We start from the raw sequence: 19,722 nt of genomic DNA on the forward strand, positions 1-19,722 counted from the left end.
ATCTAGATTTCAGTGATGTATGTTTACACTTCTCTCTGTGTTGGCATATTCTTGAAGAAATATTGTAGATAAGTATTTAAAACACACACCTTAAGGTACAATGCTTCTCATAATCACAGAGTCTTCTAGGGCGGGAGGAAAAGTACAGCATGGATTTATAGGCTATAGTAACAGACTGTGAAACTGGCTTCTTTCCTACACAGACAAAAACAAAACTGAAGGTGTGTGTGCAGCCAAAATGTCCTTTATACTTGCTCAAGTAGCTGGGTTAGTGTCAAGCAAATACTAAAACAAGAACACGGGACAAATTCTCCTGCTCAGAGGGCCTGTGCCCGGCAACTTGAAAATAGCGTTATTCACAGCAATTAGTCACAACTGTATTTATGGGCTCCTCATTCTCATAATGTTGAGCACAGTGTCAAGGAAAAGGCGTTGCAGGCTTTCTGTGCAGTGTGCTTTGAACTGGGCAGGTTCGTAAATTGTGTCGTGTTTTCAGGCAATCAAAACAAAAGAAGTGTGGTACTTGGCTTTCTGAAATCACTATGTGTATTATGTATATATGCACAATTGTCACAAGGGAGAGAGGAACAAGTTAAAATGGCTCATTTGTAAATGTTTTGCGTAGTTTTACTTCTGAAAAATGTACAGTGGTTCATAAGCACCCTGACTTTTTACAGCCAACCAGTGGAGTAACAGTGCACTCCTCCTCCGTCTGATATGGTGCTATTAACTGACCACATATAGCCACACTTGATCTCTCACAGTCTATTGCAACAGTTTCAAAATTTTTTCTTCTGGACACTTACAAGACAATTCTGTGCTTAGCATCCCCTTTAGTGGCTTGAAATGGATCTCAGTAGCCCCCTAGCTCCCTGTGCCGCACTGTTATCCCAGAACAATTACTTGAGAGGCTCATCCCAAGACCTTTGTGACACTCATGGTTGCAGTTTGACCCATAGTGATAGTGGTGGTGCCCTCCAAATGTTATTGAACTATGACCCCCATCATCCCTGATCATTGACCATGTTGGCTGGGGCTGATGGAGGGCTCCACGTTGGCTACTCCTGAAAATGGCTTGGAAATGACATGTCTAGTATATATGCCCATACTCATTATGTCCAGATAATAACAGGCAAAGGTTGTGATCTCTGAGTGACATTTACTGCTGAGTTGGGGAATATGTGGCCCTCCATATGTTGTTGGAATACAGCTCTCATTGACCTCAGCCAACATGGTCAGTGATCAAGGATGATGAAGAGTACTGCAGTAATCTCACAACATCTGGAGGGCTGCAGGTTATACCCCCTTGCTTTACAGAACGGTAAAAAGCTGTATGATAAAAGTGGTGCCCTCTCTAGATCCGTTCTGGTAGTGCGGATCCCTTTATACTGCAGATCCAAGATAGCTGTAGGGTGAGTGGCTGTGCAAAGGCATCCATCCAGCTGGTGGTTTGACAATATGTTTAATACTCCACACAAGTGTTGCCACTTCCTTTGGGAGGTGAATTACTTGCATGGTATGCTAAACATGCTGGTGGGGCAACCAAGTGGTGAAAGCATTTACCTGAACAGGCATGGAGGTGATACTACCTCCATGTTAAGCTTTTCACACCTGAAGATGAAATGATGCTCCTTCTGTGCATTGGAGCTCTCTCTCTCTCTCTCTCTCTCTCTCTCTCTCTCTCTCACACACACACACACACACACACACACACACACACAAAGAGGGAGGCAGGAAAATGGCCTCTCTTCTAAACTATGCTGTAACTGCTTCATATTGTTTCCTAGTAAAGCTGGCCCTACATGCTGAGATGGAAAAGGTTTTATAGGTATGGATTGATATGGAAAATGCTGCTTTTTTCTGTCTGAATGTCATTCTAAGTAGTTAGCCTATAACTCCCACTGAAAGTTAAAAATAAAATAAAATAAAAATAAAGAACGAGGGTTAGAGATTTTAGCCAAGTCCATTTATTCATGTCTAGTTTAGGTACTATGTTGGGCACGCAAAGCCAAGAAAAACTTTGCATGTTAAAAAAAGTGCTGGGAGAGATGCAGTTTTACTTGAGTAATTTTAGATTGGAAAATCCTGCAAATGGACAGCTCAAAGTTCACTGGAAGATTTTTAATGCTGCTCCTTTCTTTGCATTGTAGGAGTAGGCATATCAGTTTAGAGGCCACTGCCATTGAGAGTTTGCATTTTTCTGAAAAGAAGAATACTTTCAAAGCTCATTTGTGTGCTCTTCCACGTGCTTCTAATGTACTGTGATGCATGAGATTGCATTGTTCTCTTAAATGTTGTGATTTCTCAGCGTACTATAAATACTGGTGTTTATGTGGGAGCAAAGAGGGTAGAATTGAGAAGGTGCATCTGGAAGTGTGAATAACAAGCGTGATTTTGGCTGAAGTGAAAATTAATAAGTACGTTTTGGATTAGCTCTACTGCTGGGTTTGCTTTCACAGTCAAGGGGTTGGGACAAGACACAGGGAACAATCCAAACCCAAGTTCTGCCAGGATGAGCAAAGTGTGGAATAGATGGACCTCTGGCTGAGCTGGAAAACCGCTCCAGCTTGTACTTTCTACGCATGGGACAAGCAGAAGTGGGGGCGAGCCCTGAATTTTTTACGGCATATCAATAGATATGTGTTTTAAACTCACTCTGTTAAATGAAGCATGAATCCGATCCAGCTATAGTAACAAATTATTCTAGTGACTCAAAGATAACACAGTCTCTTAATTGTTGATGGTGTGAATAAGCTCCTAGTAGGCAGACTCTTTGTGCTAATTCAGTGTCAAATTCTGAATTATCTACATTTTATTTTTAAATCATAGCTTCAGAATTGGAGTTAGTTGCAAGCTGAACTGAAACTGGGGCAGAGTGTAACTTTTACCACAAAGTGTAAACACTAGAGAACAGCATATAAAGTGGAAGATTAACAGAATTTCCAATACTAAGAGTCTATTTTTCGTTTTAAACATGTCTTGTCCACAATGCTGAGAAGCACACTGTGGTCTGTGAAGGGCCAAGTCCTTCGGTCAACTACCAGCCCTGCCAGCATCTCTTTAGTAAACACTACCATGCTCCTGAAGAGCCAAAAGAGGAAGAATTGGATCCAAACTTCTAGCTGACGAAGACATAAGTGTTTCCATGGAGACTTGTAGCAGTGTACCAGAGCAGGGTTTAGGCAAACTAAACTACATGCTGGTTGATAAAACAAATTGTGTATGTGTATTAGAGTGGGGAGAAGAAGGTTTTTTAGGCTTGGCAGCAACTCTGTACAGCTCTTCAGATTCCTGGCAAAAATGCATGTCTTAGGGAGGAGTCAGTGCAGCAAGAACAGGTGCTTCAGAAAAGGCTGCCAGGACAGATCTGTTCACATTGTCCCTGTGACTCTGCAAGTCAATGAAGTAGTTAGAAAGCATCCTGGAAAACGTCCCCCCCCTTTTCTTTTAAAAAAAGGAAATGCTAATGTGGTTTCAGAAGGAGCTGGATAATGCTTGCATCTTGTAAAAAAACCACACACACTTGCTTGAATTCAGGTACTAGGGTGAGCTCATTCATTTCTTTGTACTGGTGTATGACAGCAGCCTATAAAAGGGCAGTTGTGATGGCAGTGGTGAAAGGTAGTTCAAGTTCTATGGAGTCATAGTGACACCAGCATCAGAGGAAGGGAAAAGGTGGTTTTGGATGCAAGACAAGGGAGGAACAGGAAGTATCCAGCCTAGCCAAGATCGTCTCCTTCCTCAGAGCAAAATCTTGCCTCCCCTCTAACCATACTAAAATTAGGATAGCAACAGGACTGTCATAAATAAAATATATATCCATAATTGGATCAATGGAGAGTCCAAGTTGCCACAACGGAGTACCAGGCTGGACAAGAACTAGTTATGACAATCTAAGGTCCAAACTGTCCTAAAGGAAATTGCCAATTTAAGTTCAGACTTTTAATTGGATCCTTGCAGCTTATTTTGACTAACAGGTTATTCTTGTTTGCTCCTAAATAGGGCAAAATAGAAACAGTGATTTACAAAAAACAATAAGATGATCAGAAGGGACCATGCCTGGGAAATGAGGAAAGTTGTAGTTATGATACCACAGGTAATTTCCTATATGGAAGGACTTTCACTGAGGGAGCATTCAGAAATGGGACCCTTCATTATAGTCCAATACTGTACAGGCCAGAAAGCAATGTTTGCTCTTTATACAGCATGGTGGTTTTATACTAGTCTTGTGTGCATTTATTAGGAAGTGGGTATGGGTGAAACTGCCAATTTCAGTTTTTCTCAGATTCTCATTTTTCTAATCATAGGGTTGCCTTCAACTATGTTTGACTCAGAGTAGATCCATTGAAATTAATGGACCTAAGGTAGTGATGGCTTGGAAAAAGAAGAGAGGACGTGACATGAGAGAACTCTGTGAGCCTGACAAAATAGCTTTGCTGCTTCTGCCCCTCAAAGGACACACATTTTGATTCTCTTTTTTTTTGTTATTGTATGTGGAATAATGGAGACAATTGCTTTGTCTCCCCTTACAAAGCTGTGATCATTCCAGCAGGCATGTTGTATTTTTCGTTGCACTTTTTAAATCTTTTTTTTTTTGCATGGGAAGCAAGAATTCTTCAGATTGCTAAATGCAGCATATCTGTATGTTTGGAGAAACTCTCCCCACTTCCTTCTTTCTGATAAAACGCTACAAGTATCTCACTTCACTATTCCACCTGCTACCAACACCCCAATTACACTTAGATAGAAAAATGTCCTGCGGCTACACCCTTTCCCCAGCCTTTTCTGACTAAAACTTAACCAGTTTTAATAAACACATAGGCATATGTCTCATGTTATGCAAAGAATTATCTGATGTAATGGGTGGATACTATTGGTCCCTGTTCATCTCAAGAGTTTTGATGTCTAAAATCTTAACTCTCCTTCCTCTTGTAATAAACTTAGCCCATTTGCGTTCGTTTGCTGTTGTATAAAGCAGACACCACACCCTTCTATATAGCCCCGCAACTCAGTTCTGCACCTCTGTTGACCATGAATTGTTTAGCAGGGAGCCCAAGTAATCCTAGTGGAGGCTCGTACTCGGTGGAGAACAGGATGCTGGATCAAATGGGTCATTGGCCTGATCAAGTAGGTTCTTAATTTCTTATGTTAACCTCCACCTGCCCTTAGCCAGCCCCACTTGCCTGCCAGGAAGTGGAACTACCTGTCAGCCTCCTCCTCCTTACTCACAGAATTACCTCTGTGAGTTCTACAAACTCAGCAGGGAAGAGGGCAGGGACTGGACTAGAATTAGTTGTCTCTGCATTGTCATTGGCTCTGGCTCCACCTGCTGTTTGTATTCTTGCCTTCTGCCCCTCTATTCCTAATGGGCATCAACCATCACTAATACACTTCCAATTATATGTACATACTTCTGTTGTTTGGATTTCTTTGCTTCCTGAAGGAAAGCTCTCAGATGATATTTCTGTGAAATCTTCAGGAGCTAATTACTAGTCAGCCAACTTCCCAGGCAGAATTCTGGGTCACAATCAGCTGGTGTCTTTAGATGTGTTACAAGGTATTTGTTTATTTTACAAATTGGCAAACTGCTTCCCAGCCTGAGGCTATCAAAGTGCTGTAGAGCAGGATATTCCATTCAACAGTAAAGTGTTCTGCGGAAGAGAAGGATACAACCTTCCCCAACCTGGTGCTCTCCAGATGTTTGGGACTACAACTCACACCAGCCCCAGCCAACATGGCAATGTTGTAGTAAAACATCCGGAGGATACCAGGTTATTGAAGGCTGGTTTAGCAGCCAAGAGAAGTGGTTGAGTGACAGCTACAGAGGATGGCCTGGGGATTTGAGAACACTTGGTGCCTTGTGGAATTTGGCTTGTAATTTGTTACTAGTCCAAATGTTTTTCTTCCAAAAATGTGATGGAAGATTGTGTGTATTACAGTATTTCATAATGCAATTCTGAAGGGTTCTGTTAGTATCTAGTTACCACGGCACTTGCTTACTCCAGATCTCCTGTGGGAAGTAAACTCCTCAAAACCTCAACATGTGCAGAAAGACAGATGTTCTAATTTTGACTCAGGGTTCTTAGTTCCAACCGAGAAAGAGTTTTCTTCCATTTCCTTCTTCTATGCTCTCCCTGACTGCTCCCTAGTTGGCACTGACTTCTGTCATACTAAATGAGACTGTAACTATGAAAGTGTGTGTGCATTGTATGTACAATAATGTTTATAGATTTCATTACCTAGTTTTATTTACCTCCATAGGGAACCGTCACTGTTCCCCTTACAACAACCCAGTGAAGCAAGTCACTATTATCTCATTAATGCCACCTAGTGAATTCATGACAGAGATGAGATTTGAACCAAAGATTTCCTGGTTCCCATCTCATTTTTGAGCTACACCAGCTTCTCATATCTTTTTTCCTTAGTGCAAGAAACCAATTGCAAATACCTTGTAGGATACATTTATTTGTGTGGAAAACCTGTACAGTATTGTTTTTGCCTAACTGGAATTTGTCCTTGAATTCTGATAATGCCTCTTACTTGTCACAATATAGCATAGATAGATGTATGTGTAGAAAACTAGCTTATTGTGCAAATATAAAATTAACACGTTGCTCCATCCATTTTTGCCTCTGGCCCCACCACTGCCATGTGGCTCTCAGAAGGTTGCCAGAGGGAAATGTGGCCCTTGGGCTGATCAAAGTTCCCCAACCTTGCCTTTATGGAGTCCCTCCTTGCAACACATGGAGATTCTCCAGACTGACTGTGAATGTGGAGGCACTTGTTTCTTGAGTGAGTGAGTCAATACTGGTTAGATCAGGCCTGCAGAAGCTATGGTCCTCCAGATGTTGCTGGAGCACAATACCTATCATCAGTGGCAATAAGCCATGTTGGCTGGCACTGATGGGAGTTGGAGTTGCTCCAAAGAGATGTGAACAATGGGCAACAGGAGTGAAATTAAAATAAAATACAGTATATGGAATCAACAGCAGATCTCTTAGAAAATATAGGAAACAGGAGCATAGGAAGCTGCAAAATACAGAATCTGGCCACTGGCACATTCAGGCAAACTATTACCTACTAACAGCGGCCCTGCCTTGCTAGGCCTTCATGCAAAGCCTTCCCAGTTACTTGGGAGCCTTTAATTGGAGACACCTGGACCTTCTACTGGCAAACATGTCTATCACAATCTCCCATAAAGGTAAAAACAACAACACCCAACTTATTTTATTCAGATGTGTTTCCAAAAGCAAAACTGGATAAGCAAAGATGGCATTTTCAAGGCAGCATGTTCCATACAGAGCCTGCCCTAGCAAAGCTCTGATCACCTGCTTCCTTAAGACCTCTCTCTGTGGAAGGCTCACCTTACATTCCCTTTTTAATGTGTTCATAATTGCTTTAATTAAAACAGTTTGAAATAAGTCCGTTTTGCCCCAGTTGAACTAAGTCTGTTTGAAGTTAACACCTTATGCTAAGTATGAATGATTTTCCTGTCTGCACATGACTTCAAAAGGTTCAAGGACAAGAACCCAAAATATGACAGCATCTCTTTTATACCCGCTGATCCCCCAAACAACCCTAGCAACCAGTAACAGATCAAGGAGGGAAGTTTCTACATACTGCCTCCAGTATTGCAGCATGAGAATTGCAACATAAGAAGAACGCCTACTGGATCAGGCCCAAAGCCCATCCAGTCCAACATCCTCTTCTCGCAGTGGCCAATCACATGCCTATAGGGAGTCTATGAACCTGCCACAAACACAGTAGTGCTCTCCTGCTTGGTTTTGTTCCCCAGCTACTGGTGTTCAGTGGAATGCTAAGTTTGTTCTTGGTATGAGCTTTCGTGTGCATGCACACTTCTTCAGAACATCTGAAGCCATGTTCAAATATATAAAAGGATGTCATATAGAGGAGGGTGAAAGGTTGTTTTCTGCTGCTCCAGAGAAGCGGACACGGAGCAATGGATTCAAACTACAAGGAAGAAGATTCCACCTAAACATTAGGAAGAACTTCCTGACAGTGAGAGCTGTTCGGCAGTGGAATTTGCTACCAAGGAGTGTGGTCTCTTTCTTTGGAGGTCTTTAAGCAGAGGCTTGACAGCCACCTGTCAGGAATGCTTTGATGGTGTTTCCTTGGCAGGGGGTTGGACTGGATGGCCCTTGTGGTCTCTTCCAACTCTATGATTCTATGATTCTAAGTGTGCATGCACACGAAAGCTCATACCAAGAACAAACTTAGTTGGTCTCTAAGGTGCTACTGGAAGGAATTTTTTGTTTGTTTATTTCGACTACGGCAGACCAATACAGCTACCTACCTGTAAGTGGAATGCTAAATATCTTTTCATCTTTTAATGCACACCACTTAGAAATGCTAATGATTAAGCAGTATATAAATGCGTTGAGTTTGGCCAAACTGTGGGAGGCAGTGGAGGATAGGGGTGCCTGGCGTGCTCTGGTCCATGGGGTCACGACTGAACAACTGAACAACAACAACAAATGCCTTAACCAACCAACCAAATAAAATGATGCCTCTGATACTGGACTTAGTACATGGCCACCAGGAACAGTAACCATTAAGAGTCTTAACCCTCCATTAGGTCTTTCTAATAGGGGTCAGTAACTCTGGTGCTGTGCCCTGCCTCCCGGTTACCAATGCAGAATATGTACGGTGTGCGAAGGGAATGGTGGCTCTACCAATTTGTCTTGCTGGCTGTCAACTTTGGTTGACCAGGGAAGCTTTGACCCTCCCATCACCCTCCATCACCTGTAAAACTAGTCATTGGCTGAACATCATTTTACTCTTACTAGAGACCTGCAGCTAAAGGAAGTGCTCAGTTCAAATCCATTTGTGTACTTTAGCTTCCCACACAGATATAGCATGGGATAGACTACATCTTGGCTCTCACTGCCCCTTTCAAATTGCCTGGTCACTAGTCTGGGATAATAAATAAAACTACAGACGGGAGAGTTCTATGTAATTCCTAGAGGCACAAGAGACTCTTCATGGCCTTATGCCCTTTGCTTGCCTACGATTCCCTAGCTTTCCTCTCACGCCTCTGATTTTTCCTCCTTCCCTTAGACATCTGCACTGCACTCCACTGGATACTTTGCTGTTTTCTTCTGCTCATGTACCTGGGAGTACATCGCACTGAACTGACTGGGGCTTACTTCCCAGTAGACATTGTATAGCATCGCACAGTCCATCTCTTTTCTGTCATTTCCCCCTCGAGGCCACAAGGCTCAGTGCACGAAGTGACGCTGGCTAAAAACAGCACAATATTTTTCACAATGCTGATGATTTTCTGTACTCAGCATTCCTGCTGCTGACTGGGTGAGATTCCGGGACATGCTTAGAAATGAGACGGAGGCCTCTTGAGTTCTGTAGCAGTAAAATGAATGTTGACCATGAATAGTCCAAATTCCTGATGCTGTTTACACAAGCCCTTTCTAGAAACAGTACTCAGAGAGTGAGACACATTAAATATATTGCACAGAGAAGGTTGTGATTTTTTTAAAAAAGAACTTTGCAGAAGTCTGCATTAATAAATGACAAGAAGTTCAACTTAATCTTGTTCGTTTTGCAACATACAAGGTGGGAGGTATCAGTGCTAGCTTGAATGTTCCTCTGTCATTCCTTGCGAGCATCATAATCATGTACATTCCCCTCTTAAATACAACACACCTGTAACATACATCCAATGCATGTATTATCTTATGAGGAATACCAAGCATAATCATTTAGGTAACTCTTGGTTCTGTGGAGGAGCTGTGTATAAGTAACATGACTAATAATAAAATCCACACTCAGTCCCACTACTTAAATTGCTCCCACCAATTAACCAAAACTTCAGATCAATCTACTGTAGGACTACAAGTTTGCATTTCTACTTTAAACCTATGGTAGCGGCACCTGTCCCATGGTAGAACCTTCGCTATTTCTGGTAAATAACCCCAGGCTGCAATTTAGAGGAATGCCCATTTGCTGGCCATATTGCTAGTCTTAATTCTAGCGACCTGTCTCATGAGGCTGTTAGTTTTCCTGCAGCTTATCTGCCTCATAAAACCACAAGATGCTGTTTGTTCCCCAAGGATATGCAGTAAGCGCCAACCTGGAACATGGATTAGCACCAAGGCCTGGTGGCCTGACAGCATTGTGTGTGCCTTTCTAACACTAGACCGGAGCTCTAGCCTGGGCTTCCTTTCATTCTCATGAGCGCTAATCTCACTTAAGTAATCCTTTTAAGAAATGGAGCTGAAAGAAAGAACTCCTTAATGCCTGTTCCCCAGCAAGATGCAGAGGAAAAAACACATTTGGCTGAAAATGGTGCAGACCTAAATTGTGGGGAAGCTAGGCTGAAAAGAATTAGCATGCCATATTCCTGAAAAGGAAAGCAGCCAAGATGTTTTGAGCAACTGCAAAAGGCAAAAAATCTACCTACCCAACAGGTATCTGTGTGCAGTTTCTAGATTTTCTGCCCAGTATAAGGAATGCTGTGGAAGGGTCCCATTTGGGGGGGGGGGTTATTTCTTAATTAAGACTTGAATCTCATTGACTGTGGGACAAACCACATGTTACATTTGCTACACAGCTATGTTTTAAGTGCATTTTAAAAACACAAATAGCCAGTGTCTCTCCCCCCCCCCCTATCTTGGTTGGGACCCTAGCACAATTCAGAGCAGGATGCAGTTGCAACAATACCTGATAGATGGCTGTCCAATATCTGCTTAAATACCTCCACAAAGGGGAGTTTAGCCACAATGTCCTAAGGCAGTCTGTTTCATTGTCAAACTGTTCTTACCATTAGGATGTTTAGCCAACTGTTTAGCTGAAATCTGCTTCCCTGCAGCTTTCATAAGTTGGTTCTAGTTTTGCCCTCTTGTCAGGGATCGTGCTGAGGAGGGCTGCACTGAGGAGGAATGGTGGGAGCCTCCCCCTGATCAGAATCCCGAATCTTCCCAGCAGCAGTGGGACAGTATAGATTTGGAACAGTGGTTTGCAGAGGGACATAGTTCAGAAGACAAAAGTTGGGAAGAACTGGGTGGTGAACAGCTAGGAGAAGAAGAACTGGGAGAGAGAGAGAGTTAACAGATTCTGTCTCCAGCCTCTCAGCCCAAGGTCAAGGAGAGCAGTTAAGGTGGCAGCACAGAAAGCAAAGTGGTTGTGAGAGCAGGTTGCAAGACACAGAAGTGACGTGGATGACAAGGGGGGGGGAGTGGTTGGAATCCTTAATTGGGAGCACCTTCATTCCTAGAAATAGATTCATTGTTCTCTCACTATGATCATTAAAATTTCTAACTGGTAAGAGACTCCTTTCGCTTTGTTCTGCTTATCTACTGCCAAAGGGGTGGGGGGAGCCAATTTCCTGAAACCTGACACCCCTGGGACAAGAGAGATGAACCCTTCTCTAAGTTGATTCCTTCAGAAATCTAACGATTGCTCTCATGTCTCTCCTTAATTTTCTTTTCTGTGATAAACACACCCCACTCTTTCAGTTATTCCTCATGGGAATCATAACAGTAAAATGTTTAAGGCTGAACTATTCCCAGGAACACCAGTGCCTTGTAAGATGGCTAAGTGAACAATCCCCTTCCAAACAAGTTTTTTCCATGCTCAAGGAAGCAGGGATGAAGTGGTTTTGGTGTCAGCACTCTTAGGGATTCTGCTGGTCTTTTTGGTATCTCCAAACGAAAGTGTACAGGAGTATCAGTGCACAAAACAAGAAAATTTCATGTATTCAAAGATGGGCTTAAACCTAGGGGAGAAACAATAACATTGTTCTATTCATATAGATATTTTATGTTCTTCAGACTGGGGGGTCAGGTAATTGCATCTGTTCTAGGAGTGAATATAGGCAAGCGTGTGCTGCCACATATCACATAATTTTAGGATAACTGAAAACCTGCTCCAAATTACCCTTGAAAATCATGGTATTTCCCACCCCCTCACCCTGCTAGTGCCAACAAGTTTAATTTGTGCTCATTTTGTGTGCAGTAACAGTACCTGCGTGAAAGGTGTGCAATACTTTTAACCCAACTCTCTGAATGGCGCCCAGGTTCATAATCTTGCAGTGTTCAATATGATATTGTTTCCCCACTGACACTTTACTACTAGAGGCAGGAAATAGGAAATTGGGAGAGGGGTTTGGAAAGTAGACAGGTGTGTATGTGTGTGTGTGTGTGTGTGCTTGTGTCAAATGACAAGTCCAGATCTGAAATTTGTTTCCTGAGGACACTGCAAAATTTAAGAGACGTGCCCTGAAAAAAGTCAGCCTAACACACATCCTACATTCTCAAATTTACAAGGACTTGTGCAAAGGCATGAGAGACAGCTTTCACATGATTAAGTATGTCTCATTCCAGCATTTAAGCAGTTAAAAACAGCAAGAAGGAGGAGATTTGCTGGTGGCCGGACAGAGGAAAACCACCAGATGTAGAAAAATAAATACTTCTACCTGACTTTGCAAGAGGGGAAGTGACTAGTATGAAAAGGTAACAGATATTTGAGTTGGAGAGCCAAGCGGATATCTGGGTTAAAGCAACTATTTTCTGTGACATTGCTACATCCCCTCTCAGGGAAAAAAATATTCCAGGCTTGGCCTTGTGGTTTGGCCCCTTACGGACTTTCCAAGTCCCCTCTCCCAATTTCCTACTTCCTGCCTTCCTCTTCTAACAGTGCTAAAAATACCGTTTTTTGCTTTGCTTGTAACTTGAAATATGTACTCGGTAGTTTAAAGCTGTGATTCTATATATGCTTATTTGGGAGAAGCCCCATGGAACAAAATTGCATAGGACTGGGCTGCACACACACACACACACACACACACACACACAAACACCTTTGAAAAAACCTACTCTGAGCCTTTAGGATAAAATTAGATGTGATGCATTTCTTTTCACATGTCTGCCCTGCTTATTTTACTTTTAAAATGTCTATACCTCCCTTCAGCCAACGACTCCCAGGGAGGTTCATAATAACAGTCCAATAAAGTAACACACAATGCAATGTAACATGAAATATCATAGCTAAAAGGAGAAGATTTGAAAAGGCCAGTGTTCAAAACTTAGAAAGACCTGGGAGAATTAAAAGGATTGTCATCTGGCACCTAAAATATAACAAAGAAGATGTCAGGCGAGAATATTTGGGGAAGGAACTCCATAAGCAGATGCCACCACTGAAAATGCCCTGTCTCCACCTGCCTCACTTGAGATGGTGAGGGCACTGGGTGGACAGTCTCTTGAGGATCCTGATGAATGAATAGTGTGATATGGAAACATACCTAGGCCAGCATGGTTTGAAGGTCAACAGAAAGTGACTGGCAAAGCAAAGTTGGTCTAGCATTAGCAGTAAAATGAGCATCTATGGTCTGCCGTAGTTGAAACAAAATTAAAAAATAAAATAAAAAATCCTTCCTGTAGCACCTTAGAGACCAACTAAGTTTGTTATTGGTATGAGCTTTCGTATCTGAAGAAGTGTGCATGCAAACTTAGTTGGTCGCTAAGGTGCTACTGGAAGGACTTTTTATTTTTTGAGTTACAGGTGGGTAGCCGAGTTGGTCTGCCATAGTTGAAACAAAATAGAAAATTCTTTCCAGTAGCACCTTAGAGACCAACTGAGTTTGTTCTTGGTATGAGCTTTCGTGTGCATGCACACTGTTTCAGTGTATCTGAAGAAGTGTGCATGCACACGAAAGCTCATACCAAGAACAAACTCAGTTGGTCTCTAAGGTGCTACTGGAAAGAATTTTATTTTTTATTTTTTATTATGATTCTATATGTTTGTGAATTTCCTTTAAGTCTACATGATAATTCAGATACATTTTCATGCGGATTTATCCTAATGTATGCATCTCCCTCCCTAATTTTACCCTAGCAGAATGAATCTTTATATGTTAATTTCATGAAGATTATTTTTTTTTTTGCATGCATTTGTCATGGATGTACACATTTTTAAGTGTCATTTGGCAGGAGAGTCACATTGTATAATTTGGAGCTGCAAATTTTGAAGGAGAGGTGCGTTTTGGCGTGCATATTGGTTTGGGAACCCCACCCCTATCTTGGAGAGGAATACTTTGCCCCTCCTACACCATATTTCCCCTCAGTGCCCATTGTTCCAGACACTTTCCCACATTGCAGCTCAGTTCCAGGATCAGAGCTAGGAATGCAGAAGAGTACTTACTGTGGAGAGGTGAAGCGTGGGAGCAGGAGAGGTTCAGCTCCCCTTCTTTGCACACTCCTTATGGTTAAAGTAAGACCTCTTCTCACTTTATATGGGAACAGTATGGGCAAGTGAATGATGTCCCTATTCTTTTTAGCTGGGCCTTTAGATCCCTTTTATAGCTAAAGGCTTTCTTGCAGTGTATTGAACTAACCTGGAGACTAGATTTCAGATTGTCTCACCAGCAACTGCTTTTGCTAAGTAGTTCCTAAATTTGTAAGCAACACACCTCCTTCTGCAAATAATGTAATATTATAGACACTCCCAGTCATCATACGTAAATATCCATGTGAATCATTTAACCTCCAGGTGTGGGAACATTTTTCAGATTCTCAGGCACCATTCAACAGTGTGTGTGTGTGTGTGTGTTTGTTTGTTTGTTTGTGTGTGTGTTGAGAGACAGACACACACAGATAGAGAGATCTGGCATCCAGGTTCCTGGGATTTTTCCAGCATTGAAACAAGATAGTGACCTAGTCACAAAGTTGTTTACATCCAAGTAGAAAAGATATTATCCAGCAGAGGATTGGAAGCAGTTTCAGTGGCCCAAGGTCTCTATTCAGTTCTTAACCATTTGTTTTAATGTTCTTTTTGTTAAAGTCATAGGTTTTCTTTTAGGGCAAAGATGGGAAGATCAGTGGGGGGAAATTTAAAGAGTAATAAATTTGTTATGGCATAAGCTTTCATGTACTACATCAGATGCATTAAGTGTTATCGTTCGTGACAACTGCAAGTGCACATACATGGCAGGGCAAGGGGATTTTAAAAAGTACAGACAGTGCTAATTCAATGAGAGCTTGAACATATGGAAAATAAATTCATAACAGTGCTGGTAGGTGGTAATACAATCAATTTAGTAATGTTGAAACTGACATCTGTAGTGGGACAGCAAACCATTGCTTCTGTTCAGACCCCAATGAAAAGAACTGAACTTGATAAATTGTAATTCCATAGTTTGACTCCAGAGTCTCATTCTGAAATTCCTTTGTTAAAGGATGGCGACTTTAAGATCAGTAGTAGAGTACACTTGTAGGTTTAAATGGTCTCCTACTAGTTTCTGAATATTGCTATTTCTGATGTCTGATTTGTGTTCAGTGATGGTTTTTCATAGTGTCTGACCTGTTTGTCCTATGCAAAACATAGAAGCTCACTGCTGGTAGATGATAGCATATATCATAAGATGAGCAAATAAATGGACCTGTAATATTGTGGGTTACATTGTTAGATCTTGCAACTGCAGCCCCTGAGTAGATATGGAGACAGAGTAGGCATCTGCATCTGTTGCATGGTCTGTTTCCTGTCTATTACATAATTGTCATTATCTATACTTTTTGCATTTCATTTCTCTCTTTTTGCTGTTTATATATACCTCCACCCATATACCTGCAACTGAGGATAGCACATATCTTTCTCATTAAGTGAAATCTAGTCCATGAAAGTTTGTACCATAACAAACCTGTTAAATGTTTAAGGTACAAGATTCTTTGATGGTTTTGCAAAAACACTGAACCAACACAGCTACCCACTTGCAAATTGCATTTTTGGCCGGGGGTGGGTTAGGGTTAACCCCCAAGAGTGAAGCTGATTTTCTTCCTGGTCAGCTTTGCTGGAAACTAAATTATTTCCAGCACTGTGGAAACAGTGTTTATCTTGTTTATTGTCAAATGAATTTTCTGAAGCTTAGCAGAATGCTCAGAAAGCAAGATATGTCAACACTTTTGGGAACCCTGCACAACATAAAGCACCAGCATATACGCAAACAGCCTGCCTTTCAGAAACACATTTCAGGGTCAGATGTGTTCTCAAAATCATTGCATTCCTTTCATTCTGCAAAACAGCAATCTAACACTTTGACAATACTCAGTAAATACTTGGTGACAGAGTCTGTCTTGGGCCATTCAGATGCCTCATTAGGTCCTTCCATGGACAATTTCAAGCATGGTATTAATATCACTAGCAGACAGCACCTGTGTGTATGTCTGGATGGGAATGGTGTGGTAGTCAGAAAAAAAATGCACCCAAATAGATAGGTTCCTTCCTCTGGGGTATTCCTGATATGCCTGCTTCCTTCTGCACACTATAGTCTGGAAGGTAAGCTATAAATGAGGAATGCCTTGTCTCCCCACATCAATGAGGAGCTGCATGGTGAATATTTCCAGCCTGTCCTCTATAATTCGTTTAATTATAATTGCACACATTAATTAATTCATTTTATTTATGCCCCTCTCTTCCTCCAGAAGACTTTCCTGGTCGTCCCTTGTGCTTTTAAACAGCTGTTTAATTTGCAGAAATCAGCAAGGGGAGCTTTTCATGACATGGTGAAATGCCTTCTCATCCTTTGCCAGTGGCTGCAGGTCGAGGTGCATGGCAGCAGGAACTAATAAAAATGTGGACATCTGTATAGCCAAGGAGCTCAGAGCAACCTGCCTCAAATTCTACCATAGCCCAATTTCTCCCACTATTTTCTTCAAAAACATCCTATTCCCCCACTCAATTTTTGATTCCAGGTATCTATACCTCCACTGTGTTCCTTTATTCCATCGCTCTCCTTCATGTGTTTAGTTAGATTTGAAGCCTGCAAATAGGGACGGAAAAGGAGACATTTCTCTTTGACTCTTATGTTGTAAAGTGCCTTAAGTATCTTTCAGATGCTTACAGCTGCCTCTCATTCAAGCAGCATACAAGGTCAGATCTGCTTAGCCTCAATGGCAAAACCAAACTCAGGGTGGCCAAAATGGGTGGCCATATGTCTGTGCTTTCCCTGACATTACACTGGTACCTCTACTTACGAATGCGATCTGTTTCGGGGTGCGGTTTGCACCCCGAAAAGTCCATAAGTAGAGCGCTGCTACTGCGTGTGTGCGAAGTGCGATAGAGCGCTTCTGCGCATGCACGACGTGCAGATAGCTTCTGCACATGTGCGAAGTGCGCATATCCCTTCTGAACATGCGGCGAATCCAGAAGTAAACACTGTGTTCGTTTGCTGCGTTTGTAACCTGAAAAGCCGCAACGTAACACAAGGTATGACTGTATTTTACTGTATGGCAACCTTAATAAATACATCTCACTGTAGTGGAGAAAACTGATGAGGTGATTTAAGTGCCTGCTCACTCTGCTCTCCAGACACCGTTAACCTGCAACACGAAGGCCACTGCTCTCTGTTCTTACAGAACTTTATTCTTAAATCAGACTTTGACGAGGCAGTATTTCAAATAGAGGACTTAGAAATAGGACAGATAGCCATGCTAAACTAACCCCCAAAATCATTTTCAGTTCCAGGGCTCAGACCTAGAACTGGAACATGTGATTTATTAATGAAGAGGACTATGCTGCTGAGTATATGCAAAAAAAAAAAAGGCATTTCTCACCTTATGAAATAACCCCTACCACATCCTAGCTATCTAAGGCAAGGATGTGGAACCTGTGGTCCTCCAGGTGTTGTCTGACTACAGCTCCCACCAGAGCTGCCTATGGGCCCTGCTGGTGGGGGCTGATGGGAGTTGCAGTCTTAACAGCATCGGGCGGGCCACATGTTCCCCATTCCTGATCTAGGTGTCCAGACAGGTTGAAGCCTCTGTATCTCTCCTTTTAGAAATTAAGCACCGGCGGTGATCCAATACATTATTATACAGGGATTCCACTGTTGTAAAATGTTGGGGTTAGGCAGTGCCATTTTTCTAGAAAAAGAAGTGCCAGAACACACCATGAAACCTCGAGAGCCAGTTTGGTGTAGTGGTTAAGAGTGGCAGACTCGTAATCTGGGGAACCGGGTTCGTGTCTCCACTCCTCCACATGCAGCTGCTGGGTGACCTTGGGCTAGTCACACTTCTTTGAAGTCTCTCAGCCCCACTCACCTCACAGAGTGTTTGTTGTGGGGGAGGAAGGGAAAGGAGAATGTTAGCCGCTTTGAGACTCCTTCGGGTAGTAAAAAGCGGGATATCAAATCCAAACTCTTCTTCTTCTTCTCTCGTTCTCTTAGAATGGCAATGGCACCCACTGGAGAGGTGCTGGAACGGAGTTCCTGTGAGTTCGCCCTAAAAAGCCCTGGGGTTATGTAGAAATAGGGTTCATTGGCATTTGTTACTATTACGGAAAAATCAGAATCTGACATGTACTGTATTGTGCAGGTAATAATAGTTTAGTCTGCAATTCTTTACACACTTAACTTGTAGTTATGTTGCACAGAACATAATGGGACTTATTTCTGAGTGGACATGGATAGGAACTAACCATGCCCACCTTTGAATACTTGTTACCACTGGGATTCTGGATCAAATCCTGTAGTTCCATCATTCAAATCCTGATTTGGAATTTTATGAAGGTGCATTATAGAGTATGTCTTATGATAATGACATTCTTTGAATATTTGAGCCTTTCTGTACCAAACCATCTGCATTCCTGCAGCATTTCTGGCATCTTTGTGCTGTAGTTTAACCCTTCATGCTGAAGCACCACAATTTTCATAAGAACCAAACTACCTGTAGTCTTCTTGTGTTCTTTTAACCTTTTCCCCCCGCAAACCATTTTTATTATCAAGAGACAGATGCACATGTGCAGGAATGACGATTTGTAAACCTCAGAAATGGGGGGGGGGGGGGCGGACCCAACAACACCCTATGCTGTAGTATGAGCCTGAGCACAACACATGTGTGTTTTGTGGGGGTGGGGGATGGAATTCCAAAAGCAAGCAATTGGCAAATGGGAACAGCCAAAACTCAAAGAGGCAGAAGGAGTTTCTGAGGATATCTGTCATTCAGGGTTTTGAAAATGCAAGGCTGCCTGAGGGGCTTACACATGTCGTATTATTTACTCTCTCATACATGCACGTGTGTGTGTGTGTGTGTGTGTGTGCGCGCTCTCTCTCTATGCAGTATGTTTCATTCCTTCCCAGTCTGTCTTTTGAAATCAACACTGCCAAGTTCTCCTTTTTTACCCTGTTAAATCATGCTATCCTCTCCAAATGCCACTTTTCATTTTAAAAAAGCACTTTATGAATGTATCTTAGTTTCTACACCAGTTTTGTGAGGTTTGTATGGGGCGGGAGTGTCATTATTTTTCTGCCCTCTGTTTTTATTTATGGAAACTATTTTGTTTTTGGCTTTTGAGGGCCCCAGCGCTTTGAAAAATGCAGGCAGTCTGATGCTCAATGTATTTTGCTCTATTGGGCACACTGCAAGCAAAAGCAGCTCTGTTCTGGCCCCAATGCCAGTGTCCCATGACACAAGTCGCATGTTCAGGGATCATATTTCCCAATAACACATGAAAGGCTCTTATTCAATGTTACTTACTCAAATCTTCTGATAAACTGAATTCACTCTGCTCTACCAGGCAGACCTTCGTAGCTATAAACAGATGTAAATTACCCTCCCATCAACATTTTAGACATGTTGAAGTCACCACCACTTGAGGATAAGTTAGACTTTTTAGTACAGGAATGTTGGCTCAGGATTACTAGAACTTTAACACAGGGTTTAAGACAGTAGTTCCAGTTACAGGTGGGTAGCCGTG

General features: G+C 42.1%; 2 protein-coding genes across 3 annotated transcripts in view; one reads left to right on the plus strand and one right to left on the minus strand.

The window, feature by feature from the left end:
* Positions 1-19,722, minus strand: part of SYN3 (synapsin III) — a 178,126-nt gene that overhangs the window by 96,511 nt on the left and 61,893 nt on the right. The window lies entirely within an intron of this gene.
* The window catches only part of TIMP3 (TIMP metallopeptidase inhibitor 3), a 43,037-nt gene that overhangs the window by 1,077 nt on the left and 22,238 nt on the right, over positions 1-19,722 (plus strand). The window lies entirely within an intron of this gene.

This window comes from Lacerta agilis, chromosome 10 (assembly GCF_009819535.1).
Source record: "Lacerta agilis isolate rLacAgi1 chromosome 10, rLacAgi1.pri, whole genome shotgun sequence".
In the NCBI taxonomy this organism is placed as follows: Eukaryota; Metazoa; Chordata; class Lepidosauria; order Squamata; family Lacertidae; genus Lacerta; species Lacerta agilis.